Here is a 20862-nt window from a genome sequence, read left to right on the forward strand (position 1 = left end):
TGCCAGAGGTCTTTTCTTTCCTGGTGTAGATTAAAGTCCATATGGCAGCTTTTGTTGATTAGCCACAACCAATTATGACAACATAGCATATAATATATTGTCTATCTAAATACGATGACATGACATCTACTTTGGTGACATCCTCCTCACCTAACACAGGACAAATGACTTCAAAGCAGACAACCACTACATACTGTCGCAGCATTCTTGAAATCTCTGCTCAGCACTAACCAGAACAGTATCAGTAGCTGGAAATAAACTGGCCTGGAGCAAGACAAAAGGATACAAATTTGTTGTGATGCTGATGATCCTTCCAAGCAGAAGTATGCTACTAAGATGGCCATGACAAGAGACAATGAAGAGCTCCAAACGGAAAGCACCTTCCCAACCTCCTAAAATCCAAGTGCTTCATTGCACCATAGCTGCTCTTCAAAACTATTCTGCTCTTATATCAAGACTTGCACAGCACTAAAATAAAACACTATCTAACATCACTGTGAGTCACAATCAATCACGATGGACAACCAACAGATGCAATATATGCTATTTTCAGTAGAACACAGAGTAAAATTAATGAAGATGCTCAGACCTGGTGCCCATATATGATCATTAAGAAAATGTAGACAGCCTCTCGTGTTAAAAAACAAACTCTGTATAGAACTGTATACTGCTGTGCACAGTTTCTGGACAGTTGCTGTATTGCTGTACAGCAATAATTTAACTGCATACAGCAGCCCTGCCTGGAGGGAGCACAATATCCAAATAACATATCAGAGGGAATTAGATTGGCACAGTGCAGTAACTAGAAATGGATCTGGGATGCTTTTGCAGCCATGCTCTCAATCAATTGCAAAGCCCTTGATGAGAAGCTCCCCATGAACCAGCAGTGTGCGCTTGAGCCCAGAAATCACCCTTGTCCTGGCCTGCATCCCCAGAGCGTGATCAGCAGGTCAATGGAGGAGATTCTCCCACTGTACCCCACTTTGGTGAAACCTCCCTGAAGTCCTGTGTTCAGCTCTGGGCAACAACACAAGAAGGACATGGAGCTGTTGCAGTGAGTCCAGAGGAGGCCACAAAGATGCTGCGAGGGCTGGAGCAGCTCTGCTCTGGAGCCAGGCTGAGAGACCTGGGGTGGTTCAGCCTGGAGAAGAGAAGGCTCCTTAAGGGGAGACCTTAGAGCAGCTCCCAGTGCCTAAAGGGGCTACAAGAAAGCTGGAGGGTAGCTTTGGACAAGGGCCTAGTAGGGACAGGACAAGGGGAATGGCTTTAACCCTGACAGAGGGGAGACTGAGATGAGACATTAGGAAGAATGATGAGAAAATGGACATGCGCCAGCTTCAGTGTGCGCTCGCAGCCCAGAAAGCCAACCATATCCTGGCTGCATGAAAAGGAGTGTGACCAGCAGGTTGAAGGAGATGATCCTGCCCCTTTATTCTGATCTCGTGAGACCTCACCTGGAGTATTGTGTGCAGTTCTGGTGTCCTCAGCATAAAAAGGACATGGAACTGTTGGAACAAGTCCAGAGGAGGGCCACGAGGATGATCAGGGGACTGGAGCATCTCCTGTATGAAGATCGGCTGAGAAAGTTGGGGCTGTTCAGCCTGGAGAAGAGAAGGCTGCGTGGAGACCTCATAGCAGCCTTCCAGTATCTGAAGGGGGCCTATAGGGATGCTGGGGAGGGAGTCTTCATTAGGGACTGTAGTGATAGGACAAGGTAAATGGGTTAAAATTTAAACAGGGAAGTTTATATTGGATATAAGAAGGAAATTCTTTCCTGTTAGGGTGGTGAGGCACTGAAATGGGTTGCCCAGGGAGGTTGTGAATGCTCCATCCCTGGCAGTGTTCAAGGCCAGGTTGGACGAAGCCTTGGATGACATGATTTAGTGTGAGATGTCCCTGCCCATGGCAGGGGGTTTGGAACTAGATGATCTTAAGGTCCTTTCCAACCCTAACTATTCTACGATTCTACGATTCTAAGAAGTTCTTCCCAGTGAGGATGCTGAGGTGCTGGCACAGGGTGCCCAGAGAATCTGTGGCTGCCCCATCCCTGGCAGTGTTCAAGGCCAGGCTGGACAGGACTTGGAGCAACCTGCTCTAGTAGAAGGTATCCCTGCCTATGGCAAGGGGTGGGAACTGGGTGGGCTTTAAGGTCCTTTTCAACCCAAATATTGTGTAAGTCTCTAACTCAGTAATAGAACAATTCTTAATATCAGATAAAACTTTTGACTCTCAATGTCTCTAAGTGAAATGTGAGCGCTGTTTATTTTACCTTTTTTTCTGTCCCAAACTTAACGGGCAATGCTCAGAGTTTTTAATAATCTTTGCAAGATCACTGGCCAGTTAAGAATTAGAGTACAAGAAATTACTTGGATTAGAGCTCATGAAGTATATCTGTAAGTCAAACACACTGTTTCTGTCAAAGGCAAACATGTGCCATGTCTGATGTCTTCAAACCATTTTTCAAGTTTGTTTCAACGGTTTGTCAACAAATATTAAATAAGCATGAGAAGAAACAGAACACCATGCAGCTGAAAGACGTGTCTGGGTTTTTCCCAGTGAATGTGCTAGAGTACCTCCCATGCAGACAGGCTGAGAAAATTGGGGCTGTTCAGCCTAGAGAAGAGAAGCTGTGTGGAGTCATCACAGCAGCTTCCAGTATCTGAAGGGAGCTACAAGGATGCTGGAGAGGGACTCTTCATGAGGGACTGTAGTGATAGGACAAAGGTGAATGGGTTCAAACTAAAACAGGAGAGATTTAGGTTAGCTCTAAGGAATAAATTCTTCCCTGTGAGGGTGCTGAGGCACTGGCACAGGATGCCCAGAGAAGCTGTGGCTGCCCCATCCCTGGCAGTGTTCAGGGCCAGGTTGGATGGGGTTTGGAGCAACCTGCTCTAGTGGAAGGTGTCCCTGCCCATGGCAGGGGTTGGAGCTGGATGAGCGTTAAGGTCCCTTTCTACCCAGGCCATTCTGTGACTCCACAATTCTACTTTTATTGCTTGAAACTCAGAGGATGCTTTCTTACTGAATTTTCACTAGATTAAAAGCTGGAACATTTCCTGACCCAAGTGGAGGTTACCAGGTTAACTTTCACCCATGTCAAGAAGCTATAGCATCCTGAATCAACAGAATAGTTTTGTGCCAAGTGCTTAGTTCAGAGTTAAAGGGAAATCTACGAGATTAATGAGTAACAGGAAGCAATTCATTAAAGTTTTGATAATGTGATGTTTCACAGCAATTTTACTTCATAATAAATTTTATATCCCAAAGGAATAAAAAAACCTTTGAAAAACATGTGCCCAATGTAAGGGATTAGAAAGCAGTGAGGACTACTCAGCCCTGTCCATGAATTTCAGCAGCTTTAAGACTGTTTTTGAGTTCAGGTTTTTACTCAGAAGTGCTTATTCACTGAATTGAAGGTAAGTTTCAAGTAACTTACTCTGTACCCTGACAATTAAATCTTTTTAACAAAGATGTACAACACATGTATCTTCTGCTACATACACTGTTAGCCTCTCTTGGAGACAAGATGCCTGACTGGACAGATGAGACATCTGGTCTGGCAAGGTGGTTTCTACAGTCCTCACGAGAAGGAATTCCTGTAAAGTCTTGTAGCCTGCAGTACGATCCAAAATTAGTTCAGATGGGATTGATTTCCTTTCAAAATCAAAACTCTACAGAGCCTTAGTTAACATCCCAAACTAGAAAAAAAATCCAGAAATTTGTCTTTTTAGCCCAACAAAGATTATCAGAATTGAACATCACAATTTTGGTTTCTACTTTCTCCATCTCTCCATTTCCCATTGTTGCTCAGAAAAAAAAAGCCCCTCCTCCTTAACCAGCGAACAATAGCAAAAACATGAACATGACAAGCAAACGTGATAGATGACAGCTCTTGCAATAGCAGTTGAAAGCCAGGCCCCCAGCACAATTCTACTGAATGTTCAACATTACTAGAGTTACAGATGAGAACAACGAACATATTTATTTATCCAGTGATTATTGTGCAGTTTTACACATTGGGAACTGGCATTTTACTTCTGGAATAACAGCTTGAATCCAGCCACTAAATTAGTCTTAATCTGATGTTTTTCAATGCTTTTTGCCATTTCATATTACATGGCTACTGCTAGTGACCTGCTCCATCTAATCTCTGTGTAGCATTATTCCCTGTAGGAAGCCCCTCACTGCTGCCTGCTCTGTTTTGGGGAGGGTGTTAGGCTTTATGCACAGGGTCTGATTTTGCTGCTGCAGGAAGACATCTCATTCCTCACACTGTCACCATTCATCACTCAACACCACAGGGGATCAGCATCATGTACTGCAGGGAGATGATGCATGGAGGATGGAGCATGATTTGCTGCACTCACTGCTGTAGTCCTCAGTGTTTCTCTTCTCCTGCAACTCTTTCCCCTAAGGATGTTTCTTGCTTTCTGATAGGTTTGAACAAAACTCCTGGGTGTTTACATAAACTTAAAGGATACAGATTATTTCCAGAGAGTTTGGATTTCACTACTGGCCCACTTAATATTAGAGGCATACCTGCTGTCTTACTAGACAAGCCGGAATGCACACACAGGAATTCACATTAGTAACTGCAATCACAGTCACTTTCTCTCCTCACGACTCCCTCCGTATATCTTCTTCAGATTTAAGCACATAAGCCAGTCAAGGAATATGGCTTTTGGAGGCTGCTATGGTAGTACCTCTCCATCGACAGGGCCTTGACAAAAGAAAACTGCTGTTATCACTGAGCATCATCATGTCTACCCCACTTCTTCAGACAACGGCATCATATAATGTTCTTCCATCATCTATTTCCACCTGCCAATTAGATCCTCCTTATTAGTCTTACTGGGGGCTGCCGCCAAACCCACTGCATTTATGGTGAAAACTTCCTTCTACTCTCCAGAATTCATACTTGGTTAATGCCCCTTTTTTTTCTGTTTCCTTGGCACAAAAATTTTAGGTTTAAATGTTAAGAAGGAGAAATTCCTGACATTTCCTTTCTTAAGCCACCTCTGGTGCTATATAATTGTGCTGTAAGTCAGACATATACTAGCAGCTATTTTTTTTTCTAAGAGAGCTGCATCACAGAAGACATTAAAAATGTATTTTTATCTACAGTGTGCTTGGTGTTAGGTACGTTGAAGTGTAAAATACCACGAAGGATGCATGGGGGGAAAGAACACTATAGGTGGTGATCAAATCCTACCTTCTTCACTGGAACCAGTTACAGAAGAGTTTGGAAGGAGTGTCCCAAATGACTAGGTTAAGCTTTCCTTAAACTTTACAAATAGGACTCCATCAAAATAAATTGAGAAATATGGTTTTCACATGCTTAAAGCACTAATCTCTGGAAGAGAGGGACTATTAAGTGGGACAGTCATTTGTCTGCAGCTGCCAGAAAAGCCAGGATGTGGGAGAAGTGGTATTCTGTGCCGTTAATGGACAAGAGAGACTTTCCTTGGTTACTGGGAGAATGGAAGGAAGATCGAGTCTTTGCCTGCAGACACAAGCAATTACAGCAATCAGAACTTGCTGGAGAAAGCACAAGCAACAGGCCTACAGCTCACAGGAGCTCAAAGCTCCCACTGCATTAGAACAAACACACAGCCACAACGTCATCAGAAAAAACATTAATTCTCCTGTTTAAATAATCCATAAATTTTACTACAGAAAGAGATGCAAATGGATGAAAACTCCAAACTAACACTGATTAGCACACCAAGGAGGGTTTTCCAAAGTCATGGCTTGGTGACGGTTTTTGAGACCTTGTAGCCAGGAGTGGGGAAACTGAGTCCTGTGGCCACGGCCCTAAGTGCTTCTGTCTGCTAGGAGATGTCCTCTGACAGGCGACAATCCAGCAGCAGGCTACGGGAATTGACAAGAAACTGTTCCCATTAGAGAGCTATGAAGAAGACACTCACTGTGTTTCTATAGACTACCTTTATTTCACTGTATCCTTTACTGTCTGACCAAGGAGCAGCCCACTGGAAGATTTACGCGGTGCTCTGAAGAGAATTATTGTCAGTACACTGATCAACTGAATCACAAGTTCCTAAATGGATGAGAACTTCAGACACATTCAAGGAGAAAGAAAAGGATTTCACAGGAGCATTTCAAAACTAGCTCCTGGGATGCTATTTCAAGTAAAGAGACATACCGCTTGATTTTTTTCCAGACCACTTATCCCATAGCTCCCACTGTGAGGAGTGAGAATTTCTGGATACTCAGCAATTTTGAAGAGCAGGAAGCCTGATTTGGGAACAGATGAACAGGGCCAGCAGAAACATGGTGGCTCAGCAGGAGGCATGCAATACTGGTGAGGTGGCCACTGGCCAACTACATCAATCTATACGATACAAGGTAGTATCTTCTCTACAAGTCCTGCTGCCCAGCATCTCTCCAAGCATTGCACAAGGAACATACAGGCACACTGCGTGCATGGTGCTGCACAGAGATTTATGGGGTTTAAGTCCTGTGCATGGATTCAGCCCTAAGCATCACAAATAAAGTATTGAGGTACTGAGTTGTGAAGATGTCAGCCTTGACCTTACAGTGGAAAGAATAATATTTCACCTGAGTCAATGGAAAAGAACAGTTTCAGCAACTATAGATTCAGCACATTATTTCCTTGGAGAACATGCTGATGCAGAAGTCAGATGCTAGAGGACTGGGGAGGAAGACAGAGATTTAAGCTGATCCAGTTCCACAACCAATGTGATGAAGAATCTGATGGTTCATCTACTAGAAATCCAGAAATGACTCATTGGAAAGCTGAAATGACCTAAAGAACATGAGGGATTATCTGAAGCTTCTACTGGTCTTTAAAACACTGGTGAAAAGAGAATTTTTTTAGAGTAGGAAGCCTGAAGGATTAATTCATTTCCAGTTTCTTACAATAATCTAATGCAGATGTCAGACAAGGTTCCGGGTTATTGCTTTTTAGAGAAATTATAGTGTAATTGCTATTGGTTAATTTTATAATTATTCTGATGGAGTTAAAGGATATTTTTAATAAGCTTTGCTTATCTGAGACATAACACTTGAACTAACATAATCTAAACTGAATTTAGGTTCACTCAATGCTCTAGTATTTCCTACAGACATTCACAGTAACATTAGAATTTTGCTAGAGAGAAACCTGTTCCTGTGTTGATTTTGCATCGGGCTATGTTCGCATGTCAGCAGCGTGAAGTAAACAACAAAACTGTGGCACCAATAACAAGTTTGATATACTTTTATTTAGAAGCTGTTATCTTAGCCAAAATACCATCACTCTTGGAATATGCCAACATATTCCCCATGTACTTCAATGAAGATTACAAGGTATTGCTGTCTGTCAAGGCATTTATTTAATGATTTCACTGGCTTTATAGATATTTTGCCAGCCTTTGTTTTCACATTGAATATCAAATATCAGCTTTGACAAACTAGACTTTATAGACATGACTGCACTTGGAATCATGGGCTACAACATTAAAGCGTGTATTTTGTAGGAAAATAACACTTAAGCATAAACAGAAGTTTTCAGTCATATTTCCACACCTTTAAGCTTGGAAAGCAGCTACCCATCATAAAGTTTAATTTTTCAAGGTCTCAATTTAAGTTTTCAAGTTTCAGCAGCTCTTTGCCTTTTCTGCATGTACCAGAAAAATCTGATGACCAGATTTGTAAAGAAGTCAATAGCTGAGCATGCATGTGTGCACATTATCATCTATCCCTGTAGATAAGCTGTAAGGCATCCAGTGAGCTTTCTTGTGGGGATTCAAAACTGTCTTGCACTATTTGGATGCAGTTGTATGGATAAACTCACCCTTCAAGCTTTTCACCTCTATGGATGGGGAGTGACCTCTGGAAAAAGTCCTGGTAAGGGCTGTGTCAGATCTACAATATATAGCAGTGTTTTCATAGCTATAAATCACAGGAGGTCCCATGAGGTAGTGACCTGTGTTTATAGAGCTGAAGATTATGAGCTATATATGACTGTCTGAAAACCATATTGTATTAAGTACTCCACGTTGTCATGAATCACTGTTGGAATCACTGAGAAAATGCATAGGCTTCTCCTTCAGGGTCAAGAGTACATTCCTCTGTGAGCCTTCATTTTAACATGAGGCAAGGACGTAAAATACCAAAGGCACTTTTTCACTGACTTGAGTGGAAAAAGTCCAGAGTTTATTAAAACCAGCAAATAATTCCACTACCACTCTAGTATCTTAAAACTAGAAACCACCTACAGAGAACAGACAAATATGAACTAACATTAAAATGTAGCTACATACACAGTCTGCTATTCAAAGAGAGTGGCTTTAATAAAGCCCTTTCTCTGGCACATATTCTTGCTGTTGCCTGAATGACTGTGGTCTTTTTTACCTTAACTATTGTGCCCAGTGAATTAAGGCAATGTAAATTATTCAGGGATGGTTTGTGAATCATTAATGAAGAACCTCTGTAGCAAAAGAAGGAAAAAAAAAAAATGGACATGCAAGTTTGTCCTTTAGGTCTTCCCTAATTCTATTAAAATACAGTACATCTTATTAGAGAGAGAAATAATAAAATTAACATCTTATTTGATTCAGGCGTGTACATTTCTCAAATACTAAGAATAACTTAGATTAAGCAGTAGTTTTACTGTCAGATTTTTATCATGAGAAATCTGAAGTGTATGATACCTTCACAAGATGCTTGAAAAAGCCTAGAAATTGTGTATGAACACCAGTTAATTTCTGAGGGAAGAAGAAAACCTTACCCCTTTCAAGGATCACAGTTCAATTCCAAAAGACACATAGACATTGTAGCATCTAACCTCACAAATGAAAATGTTATCTCCTTTCATCTACTGTTAGCATCTTAGGATAACTAGGAGTCATATTTTTATATCTTTCATTTGTGTTAAAAGTATTTTTCAGTGAATCCTAGAGTGGTTTGTGTTGGAAGAGACCTTACAGCTCATCCAGAAGGGACACCTTCCACTAGAGCAGGTTACTCCACACCCCATCCAACCTTGCCTTGAACACTGCCAGGGATGGGGCAGTCACAGCTTCTCTGGGCACCCTGTGCCAGCGCCTCACCTCCCTCACAGGGAAGAATTTCTGCCTTAGACCTAACCTAAATTTCCCTTCTGTCAGGTTAAAGCCATCTTCCCTTTGTCCTCTCCCTACAGGCCCTTGTCAAAAGCCCCTTTCCAGGTGTCTTGTAGCTCTTTTAGGCACTGGGAGCTGCCCTAAGGTCTCCCCTTAAGGAGCCTTCTCTTCTCCAGGCTGAACCAGCCCAGCTCTCTCAGCCTGGCTCCAGAGCAGAGCTGCTCCAGCCCTTGCAGCATCTCTGTGGCCTCCCCTGGACTTGCTCCAACAGCTCCATGCCCCTCCTGCCTCTTGTGTTGGGGGCCCCAGAGATAATAAATATTGATCTTTCAGGGCAAACCTGTAAATAAGTACACTTTGGAGACAAAAGATATTGAAAGTTTAAAAAATAATGAACTAAATTTTATTAAATGTTTTAAATAATTTAATATTAATCACTGATGGTTCAAGTACTTAAACTATATAAGAATTCCCTGTGTGCTTCTCAGTGTCCCAGAATCCTGTCTGGGAGCCTCTTTCACACCCTTTCAAATTACAGTGCATGTGCCCAGAGCTCCTATTCCCACTAGAAAGGCAGAGGTTCCTGCATGGCAGGCATTCTCTATCCCACTGCCTTCTTTCCAGCTGGCCAGACCTTCATGCTCCTGGGTCACTAGGAGAGTTGATGGCATCACGTGTCCTATATGACATCAAGACAGTAAGAGTATGAAGTACTGCAGGAATGATCACTGTATCTGCCTGTGGGACCCAGCTTCTTTAAAAGTAAAGCTTATGCTTGCAACTTGCAAGGAATCAAAACTATGTGCTCAACAGGCACGTGGTTTAACCATAATGAACATGAGAATTGAAACTACCTGTTTCACACCAGCTCACTCTGCTTCATCACGTGCATGCAGGAGACAAGACAGAAGGCACTCGCATATGACACAAACTCCTCCCAGACACAACCCGTGATGGCTAAGGTGCTACATCTGGACAAGTGGTTTCTGTGTGTTTTGCAGTTTGTGGGTTAAGCTCTACCAACGCCTGGCACAAGGGTACACACCTTGCATGGTGTACTTTACTCCATCATACGGTTACTTACGCTAGCAGGAAATGGAATAAGAAACTATCACTTTTTTATTTGTCGAACTTTCTGAAAGCAAAGGTTTGTTTGGAAATGTTAGTGCTCCCAACAAGGCTTCCAGGAATAGCAGCCCTCTGGTTTCAAACTGGGTAACTAAGGCAGTGATTTATAGCACCTCCCGTATTTTCTTGAAAAAGCTCCAAAGTGAATCATCTCCTGCAGCATCAGACTGAGCTGAACTTTGTTCTCAGATTCTTCAAAGTCAGCTGAAAGGTGTAGGGTGGTTTGTGTTGTTTGTGGGTTTTTTTGGGGGGGGGAGGTGAGGGTGTTTTTGTTTTAAATGGGCCCATAAGCTTCAATGAATATGACCTTGGATTAGGCAACCAAACAAGGTGGATTGGTCCTCAAAAGGGCTTAGCATAGTGAAGTTTAAACAGACAACAGAACGTTTAAAAGAATCTAACAAGCATTCACACAGTTAAATTACAGCTTAAAAGCTTCTAGTTGCAAAATATGATTGCTAGGGCTTGAGACTTTCTTGTCCTGGGTGACTGACCTAGTTGTCAGGCTACAAAGAGACATTTACTCTCTTGGTCTGGCCCAATTAATATTGAATTATATCAGGCAAAGTGGAACAATGGCTGGAAGGACTTGAGTGTTCTCACCCAGCCTGGGATTGCCCAAGCTTACAAATTCATGAGCACAACAAAAGCAGTAACTGAATCCAGGTCTTCTGCTCCCTAAGCAAATGCCCTGACTGCTAAGTTGCTGGATAACAGTGAACAAACAGCATTACCTCTTTTGTCAGCTGTATTTGGTGAAGAGACCAAACCACTATATTTGCTCTCAGGCTTGAGATCCTTTGAGAAAAGGAAGACAGACTCTCAGTCTGTAAAGCCTGGTGAGGATTAAATGTGAGAGAAGTACCTACCTACTCCAGCAATTGCCAAACACCACACAACTGCAAGTGCTGAGAGACAGCTTTGGCACTCAGAGTACTCTTCAGTCTGCATTTCAGCAGCTCACTGGCAGTCAGGCACCTATGTCTCTCTCTGATCTAACCTCTGATCTGGGTCTGGATTTTGACTCAACAGTATCAGGTGACAGGAAGCGGAAGAAAAAGTGACTTCATTTTTCTGTGTACCTTGTATTCTAGCTGCCATTCAATTTTTCGTGTCAGGTGTTTCATATGCAGGACGTTACAAAGAAAACTTGCTTTGTGTTTTCTTTATGTCTAAAAAAAAGTTTTATTTTTTCCTTAACATTTGATTGTCCCCCTCAATTCAAAACACAAATGCTTCCTGAACTGATAAAAACATGGTTTCCCACTGACGTAAGAGACAGCTTTCCAGTTCCCATCACTATTTTATAAATTCAGCTTGCAATTCCTAATGAAACTTATGCTGTTATTTTATACTATAACTTGAAAGCTTTAGGCAGTCAAGGGCTAAGGTGAATTCATTTTTTTTTTGTTCTTCAGAGAAAATGAAACGGGGATGTAAAGGACTACATATTAACCTGACAGGCCTATGTGCAAGAATAGCCCCTAAAAATCAAACAAAGGCCTGAATGTTGAAATAGCACAACGGTAACTTAAAGGCAGACTCTGGGGCTTGAGTTCACATGTTCTGACCATGTGTGAGGCAGGAAAGGCAGCCTGGGGAATGGATGGAATGGAGAACTGAGTCTGCTCCCAAGCCTCTTCAAGATGGCCAGATGAGTGAGTTTGTGACACCTACAACCTTCATGTCCTACAGTGCTTCACAATGCAGCATCCAGACCTCTTGCACTGGGAGCTTGAGCTTGTCTTTCAAGTTCCTTCACTCTCCCAGTGCAGAACTTCAGTTCCCTGAGCTCTTGGCCCAAATCTACTCCAGCCCAAGGCCACCTCTATCCTTTCTTTTTGTCAGTATTTCGAAAGACTTCCGGTTGTCTATCCCAAAGCCTTCCATTTCCCGTACACCTGAGCCCCTCATTGCTTCTGTCTCCCATCTCCTACTCCCCCTCCCTCTCAAATACCTTCTCATCTGGCTTTGTAGCCACTCACTTTAATTTCCTTCATTCTTTACAGCTCCATCTACCTAGCTAGACACTCCCTACACGAGGGCCCACAAGCCCTGCCGAGGTCCCAGCTTTTCTACTTACGCTGAGATGACAACTGATTTTGTGGCCTCTGCCGTCCCTCATACAGGCTCCGACTTCCTCCCAGCATTCACTGCCATGTTCTAATTTCCTACTATGCTCAACCAAGCTCACACCTTCCTAGGATTTGGCATGCAGAAGGTTGTCCTGTCTTCTGCTTCTGGCAAACATCTTCAAAGCCTGAATACAGGCTACACTTGCCCAAAATCTGTCTAGCTCAGCTATGAAGAAATAAAAACCACGCCACATCCAAGAATAACAGCATATATGGTAGCTCTAAAGATCTGCTAGTGTGAACTGGCACAGGTCCCCAAAAAGAGGCAACTCCAGGCCTGATTTCCCTACACACGTATGTGAAACCAGATTTCGTTTCCACAGTGCATCCAGTTATAGCTGAAAATTATTAGATGGAGCTGTAGAAGTAGATTGCAAATAATGCGAGGAACCTTGATGCTTTAAACTGTGATATAAACATCAATAAGCCATCATTATACCGCTAAGCTGCAAGTAATGCACATGGGCTTATAACTGTCACAGCTTAGTTCTTGGGAATGACCACTTCATATATGTTCAAGAACTCCTTTTTGATTCAGAAGTAGCAGATTACAAAGCTTTTTGTTTTAATGCCTTTTATCACGTTTTGCACATTTCTCAGAGCTCAGGCCTGAAAATGAATTATCTGTAGCATCAGGACATTCAACCAGTGCTGACATCCAAGTAGGATCCTGAGCAGGCTGACTACTCCCACACCTCACCTGTACCCAAGAAGCCAAGTACCAGGAGTGCAAGTCACAGAATACATTTTGCAAGTGCAAGGAGGTTGTGTCCAGTGCTCACAATGTCAGTTGTACAGACCTTTAGCATCTTAAAAGATTATCTTCTAAGGATAATAATACTGCACTGCAAGTGTTGTTCATATTAGTATTTAGTGGTTAAGGATGTCTTGCTTCTGCTAATGTTCTCCAGTTTGAGGTTTTTCCCTGCATTCGGCAAAGCATGAAAATACCTGAAAAGTTTAGTGATACAGCTACTGCCTTGGGGCTTCTTCTAAGTATTAAGTGGCTGTGGGAGAATATTATATCTTGATTATAATGGCCGTCATCTCCAGCACTACTTTTGAATAATTTTATTCATATAAGAATTTTTATCATTATTATCTCCCTTTTCCCCATAATTTATAGTTTCTATTAGGATGATGAAATAAATATTTGGTGATACAGTTAGACAGGCATGTACTGAGATTACTATTTGTATTGGCACGCTCTGTTCAGTCAGGTTAAGCTGTTAACTCAATGCTTATGGCAAACAGCAGATCAGATACACGAATTTGCCAGTATGAAGAACAGCGACCTCTCAGCATTAAGAAGAATTATAAACCAGGGTTAACATGTACTTCATTATTATGGAGACTGTAAGGCATCTAAAAGTTTCTAAGGTGTTTACCTGTTTTTTTGGGGAAGAGGGACACTTTGAACATCTGCTTATTTGGAAACTTGCTATTGACCCAAGACACTAAATACATTCATACAAGCTTTGCTCCTTCTGAAAATACTGTCCTTACAAAATAAGAGTATCACCTAGTAGCTCTGAAACTGTTCTATGAACTATCAGTGGATGTAAAGTCAAATATTCAACTATTCAGCACGCAAAGTTGGACAGGCATTTTAAACAGGTCTGATACTCACACAAGTACCTACTTGAAATGGCCCAAGTTCCAGCACAGCTCATCACCCAGCAGCTGCTACAACCTCCAGCATCTTCATGTTCATATCTTGTCCAGTATCTACCATTGTTTTGCTCAAAGCAGGGGCCTGAGCTGCAACTGAAGCCAATGGGAATACACTGTCTACCTCAGGATATGCCTGGGAAATGCACAACTCCGCATAACAAAATGCCTCTGTAGTTTCCATTTGCTATATTCAAAATGCTATAAAAGGCAGACGCAGACTTATACAAGCTTCCCTGTAATTAGAAATTTTATAGGTCTTTAGAGCGGTTTTGTATAATAGTTTAGGAAAGAACTGAATCAATAGAGAATTTTTATGAGACTCCCAAGGCCTGCACATACTAAAGCAGCAAATATTTCTTTTTCTTTATAAATGTTAATAGCAACAAAACACAGCAAGATGCAACAAGGCTCAAATATATAGTACTTCATTCAAGACATACAATGTCCTGCCATGTTTGCAGAAGTCAGGACAGTTGGTGGAACAGCAGGGCCAGAAATGAAGCCAAGTTTCCTTTGACTCTCCCCAAAGGTCACTCATCTTGTGACCTCCTCCCATTACCACCATTGCATCGCCAGCAACTTTCCCCTCACCTGAGCAGGCTCCTCTTTCTCCCACTTTCCTCTCTACCCAAAGAGAGCTGTGGGAACATCGGTGGGAAGAAGGGAGGCCAGCTGCAGCGGGGATTGCTTCCATGGCTGGTCAAGTACAACAGCAACTTCGGCCCAGGAATTACTACCAGTAGGAACTAGAGCCTGGGAATGTCTCTGAAATAATTTTTGCTGCATCTGTAGTGCAGCAGGAACATTTGCCCCATTATTTCTATAAATGCTCAGGGAAGGAACTCACACAGGCACTAACATCACACCACTCAAGAATCATTCTACCAGATTTATTAAATCTAAGTGCTATTTAAAGAATATTATTGCAGCATACAAGGTTCTAAGATTAAAAAGAAATACATTACCTTACATTAGCATACACTATTATTTACCCAAGATAATTAAATCAACTCAGTGAATCACTAAATCAACTAAATTTTCATTACCATGCCATGTTTAAGAAGCGCAGATGATGTTTGATTAGAAATGTTAAATTAGTAAAAATAGGTTGGTCAGTTGAGCTAAAATGAAGGAGTATTAGAACACATGAAGTAGCCTTGCTGTTAATCTTAGACAAAAGTCAAGTTTACAGTGCCAGAGGGGAAGCACTCTTGCACTTGTGAGAGATAAGCAGAGTTTACAAATATTTACCACTTTACCCACTACAAATATTAAATAAGTATCACATTGCCCTTAACTACTTCACAGGTGGGAAGGCAATGCACTGCAGCATGCAACTCCCAAAGCAACTAACGACATTCCTGAGGCCTCATCTTTCTACATCTTATTTGAATCTTCACAGGGACCCCTTCATTTGAGTGCTCACAGCTATATAACTGTTCGGGATGCTCAAAGGTGATCATTATATAAACCTGGGTGGTCAAAATCATCTTATTGCCAAAACATTGTGAGGCATATATAGCATACCAATAGCCAGCGAAGAATTATCAAGAGGAGTCGAGCCTGAGAAAAGATGGACCACTTCCATTAGCAGTAGTTTTGCTACCTTTCCACATGAAACAGTGCCACTGTATGGCTCTACTTCATACTTTGTTTGCTCTCTGCAACTCTGTGTATCTGAGAACATCTGGGTGCTGCTCTGCTTACAAAGACACTCGTTTCTCAGGAGAAAATTCTGGCAATCCCTGGAACTGCACACAACAGCGATATACCCAAGCTGAACTTCTGCAGTTTCACTGGTCCTTGCAAGATGTAACTTCTGATTAAATCTTCCTTTAATTAGAGGCTCTCACTGGCAATACTAAGACCGCTGCTCCTCAGCAACATCTCTGTGGCAACATGACAAGGGAACATGCTCTCAGTAGACATGCTATCACAGATTGTAGCATCACAACTTTACTACTTGCAAATGGAAAGTACCCCAATTTTTATTGCTGACCACAAAAAAGCATTAAAATTAAATTTTCAGAATATTTTATTTTATGGTTACTAATAAAATGAAGTAATAGCCTTTTTTTTTTTTTTTTTTTTTTTTTTAAGGTTTGAGTACTTGGTGCACTTCCCCCCTCCCCATATCAGCATCATTCCATAATGTATTTGTATTCTTCCCACTTACAGGCCTGGGAAACAGAAATAAGGCCACTCCATCAAAGGCAATGGAAAAAGGGTTACAGATGGAAATAGGAGCAAACATTCACTTAAAATCATGTGTAATTTATGTAATCTACTGGTCACTGCCTGTTAGGAACCTTCCTTCCCCCATGATGATCCATTGGGACTGTTAATGTCTTGCAATTGTCAGCTTGAGAACCATCCTCTCCCACGCATATGCAAAAGCCTTATATTTTTAGCCTAAATGTGTTGATCCAGGTGGCATCCCTTAAATTTCCATTTACTGGGAGTCCATCCAAATGGAGATGGAAACCTTCTTGGCCAACTGCATTGCAGGAAATGGGCCATGAGTAAAAACCCATGGCTGAGCATCAGTGAACAGCAGATAGTGGAGCTCCTGCAAGACTGTAATGCACAAGGTAGGAGGAAAGGAGGAGCTGCGAGAGCTGGAGACTTGTCAGCACAGCAAAGGGCTCTGCCCCAGATATGGAAATCAAAGCTGTCATGCCTATTCTGGGTTTCTTTGTGGTCAGTGTTCTTGGTTATAATGCTAAGTCTCACCCCAGTTATTTTGAAAACAGGGAACTGTCTCATCAGATGAACGGGGGGATAGCTACATTTCACATATTTCACACTTGTAGTTTAGGTGCGCCTTTCATGGCTCATCCTTGTCAGTACGTTCCATATTTTCTGTTCTAGTTTATAATGTACACTTTCAATTCCTTTTTTCTTAATCACCTTTACTGGGTAATTTTCTTAGGTACTTATCTCCCTTTACATCTCCCTGCTTTGCCTAATTACCTGTCCTTTTCCTTCAGATGGTTCTTTATTCCTTTTCTTGCTTCTCAGAATCATTAGCATTGCATTATTATTCTTAACAGCAGTACGTTTATGTTTATTATGCAATGTTTGCAAATAAATAGAGAACTGAACTTCTGGCTGTATTTACCTAAAGCTAAAATGAGAAAATGAAATGCACATTGAATTCTCATTTCATTTACTTGCTTATTTTGGAAGGAAGAATTTTAAATGGCTTTAAAGACCTCTTCTTTGTATTCAGTACTTTTTATAGCTTTGGTGTTTCAAGGATTGTGGGAAATATTTATCAAATTGTATAATTTGAGTACCAAAAAAAAAAAAGTACTAATATTGAATCTAGTTTTCTTCTTTCTTGGGTACTGCTCTTTTCCTTCAGGAAATAACTGTAACTAAACCAGGTAACTGAAAAATCAACTGTGACATTCAGCCCTGTGAAGCACTTTTTGCTACTCCGTGTTTGGCTTTGTAAAAGTATGAGCCTAAAAACCTGGTGTTCTACTGCTCTATCCAGTTAGGGCTGTTAGCTTTTGTTTCTTTTCCTTGTTTCCTCCTGCGTGGCTACACTGCCACTTCGTAAGACTAACCTGATGCCTGGCCCTTACTCCCGTTCAGGTGAAGGGCAAACACTCCTACAGATTACAGTGAAAGCAAAGTTAAACTCACCCAGATCCCCAACTGGGCAAGCATATAGTTGTGCAGTAGTCATGTTTAAGTCCAAAAGCCTACTGAGCACATCAAGCTCAGCACAAGCACCCCTATGTGACGAAGGCCCAGTGTGCCTGCTGATCAGAGATCTACAGACTCATCTGGTTTTAATTTGCAGAAGCAGCTTTAAGGTGGAAACTGTTGGAGTATACTATTGCTTTGTTTGAGCTCACTTGAGTTAAAACTAGCTCATGCCATTGTGGTTTTGCATAAACTAGTCTTGCTTCCTGACAACCTGAGCATTGTGTGCCATAGCCACCGCAGGCTCTCAGCCAGACTTCATTAAAAAAAAAACAAAACTGACGCAGAGAAACTCAGTCTTTGAAGAAAGAAAAAGACATTCCCTTTTCCTCCAGGTTAGGCAGCACTGCTTTTAATTAGTCCAGGGAAATAGGGAACTTCTTCCACTAAAGAAGGTCCCAGTTACCCAGGTCTCCATGAACCCCTCACTCTGTGACTCCATTTCTGTTTCTCTGCTGGTTCCTAAAACTATCAGCTGCATCTTGAGCCCCCGGCCGCTCTCGCCCTGACTGACGTACTCCATCATAATGTGGGGTCTGCTGACAGGCTGAGTCTCTAGGTCCCTCCTACTGCTTATGTTCATATGAAAAACACACTTGTTAAACCCTACGTACTAGGCATGAAGTGACCTCAACACCCCAGCGTTAACACAGAAGTAATTTGATTTGTTACATGCATTCTTCTCCCTTTGCCAGCAGGGCATAATTACTTGAATTCAAATGGGAATTCTGGGCCTTGACCATTAAATAGTGTCTGGGATTTCCAGGACCAGGCTGTACTGTGAGAGGCATGGGTTTATGAATACAGGATGCTGGCTGGTGGCCACTGCATGGTCTTCCCTTCACACAAGAACACAAGCCCAGGCTGCAGTCAGGTTCAGAGAACTGGTATGTGTCCCACTGCCAAAGTAGCAGGCACTGTCAGCTCACAGAATTGCATCTCACCAGACATAGGTTGAAATACTAAAGTGGCAATTACTGTTTGCTCTTCTCATGAGAGGCATCACTGAGCTCAAAGCTGCTGCTTCTATCGTTTCTTATTTTTTCCTTGTTTTAGTCTTTGTGTCAGTCATTACCAGTCAGCAAATGCATTAAATCATTTAGGAAGCAAAGCACTTACACATCAATCTTGCCCTGAGAAGTACAGTTGTGTTTTATTAACAGAAACATTTCAGTTTCATAAATACTTAATGAAGTGACTGCCTATAGCAGAAAGTCACTTCAGAGCTAATTGTTGCTGTGGTCAAACCACCAAGCTGCTTAGTATTTGCTTGCAGCATCACATTACAATGAACACAGCTGACAAACTGGTTATTAAAGTCTTGGAAATACCTCCTCAAAACCAGCGATTATTTAGTTAGTACAAGTCAGTTGCATTACTTCTAGAATGATGTAGACCAAGAGTCTATTGAAATACTGCATGAAAAGAAAGTCAAGGTAATGAATACATCCTATACAGTAAAACTAGAGACTACAGACTCTGGGCAAAATGTCAGTGACAATTAATTTGCATCCATCTGTTTCCACCAGAGTAGCAGAAACCTGAAGTTATCCTGCTGCCTTATGCTGGTACAGCAGTGAGCTACAAACCAGAAGGTGCAAGAGAAAGACAGACAAGAGGACACTGCTAATCACATGAGAGGTGCGAGCAGTATCCGAAGGTGTGCTGTGAAATGCAGGAGCTGTAGAGAGCGGCCACTGAGCCAAAAGAGGTCAGGGCAGTGATGCCTGCTTAGCTTTTCTGAAATTGCTAACACACAAAGATTACTGCAAGATTCAAGGAGATAAAAAGCTTTCACAACTATGACACAGAGGAAGGAAACTGGTGAAACAGCATCTAGAGCCAAAGCACAAGGATAGAAAGCCTTACAGTCAAAAACTCATTCAGACAGGCAGGCAGGGATTCCTCTCATCAAAGATGAAATAAAATCATTGCATGTGGGATCTTTATAGGCTGCTGAGACACATTAATATGAGTTGTACATATTCTCTCAGATAATCCTTGCCACCTATGCATTCCCGTACATAACAGAAGAGCACTACTAGCTAAACTGGAGACAGAATGTTTTCTTGCTTCTTTTATCCCTTTTATTCCCCATTACCTGTTCATTTTGGTTAGCCCATGGAACAAAGCCTGACTAATGGTCTGAGCGGACAAAAGAGTGTGGCAGAAGCTAATGGATAGCTTTGTGCTTCAGCAGTCCTGGGCTTTACACACAGTCCCCAAATGACCTTCTCATCTGCTATCTGCAGGTGTCCCCATGTTCACTCCAAAGGCGTCACAAAAGAGGTCTTGAGCACCCTCATGTTCACAGCCTAGGGCAGTCTGGCCATACTGAAACCCCTATCCATAAAATCCAGGGGAGAAAATAAGTAGCAGATACTGACATCCTGAGGCCTAAGGCTTCCAAAAATAATCATCTGTTGGTCTCTGTGTGAGATGGGTGAACTCCAGACGCCATGAATCGCTGTACAAGGCTGTAGGTATGACTGCTAGAGATTTTTTGCTATTTCTATCATTCCTTTTCCCTGCTACACTACACAGTGAGTCAGAGTTCGTGGTTAAAACAAGTGATGAGTCATATGAAGAATCCCTCTCCCAAAACTCTAAAAGTTTGTTTCTTTATTTTCCTTTTCAGAGACTCTTGCTGACCATCCACTACTGTTACAAGGGACATAAGTCAGCAGTCAGATACGGTTGTTACAAATATTGATCAAAAATAGAATACATATGCTGAATCAAACTATGGAAAAACACAGCAGCCATGCAGAATAGCACTGAAATGTGCTTTAGAAAGCAGCAGAAGCTGCAGAGGGAAAAAGCCGTGCCATCTTGAAGCCTGGCGAACTGTGAGGCTGCAGGTCACATTCTCAAATGGCTGCCTACAACAGGCACTTTAAGAGTACTGGATTTCATCTCCAGATAGAATGGGAATTAGAACAATGAAAGATATTAGAAAATATAAAGTGGCATTGAAAGAGACTGCTGAAGGGAAAACACATGTGGTAGGCTGAAGGAAAATTTAGTTGATGATTATGGCAGACAGCATGTTGACTACATAAAGATAATTAAAATGGTGAAAAAGCATATAAGAAAATAATCCATTTAGTGTTTTGCTTTCA

The sequence above is a fragment of the Neopsephotus bourkii genome, unplaced genomic scaffold, assembly GCF_033783945.1.
Source record: "Neopsephotus bourkii isolate Nb327-2 ecotype Australia unplaced genomic scaffold, CSIRO-AGI_Nbou_v1 NB_1768, whole genome shotgun sequence".
In the NCBI taxonomy this organism is placed as follows: Eukaryota; Metazoa; Chordata; class Aves; order Psittaciformes; family Psittacidae; genus Neopsephotus; species Neopsephotus bourkii.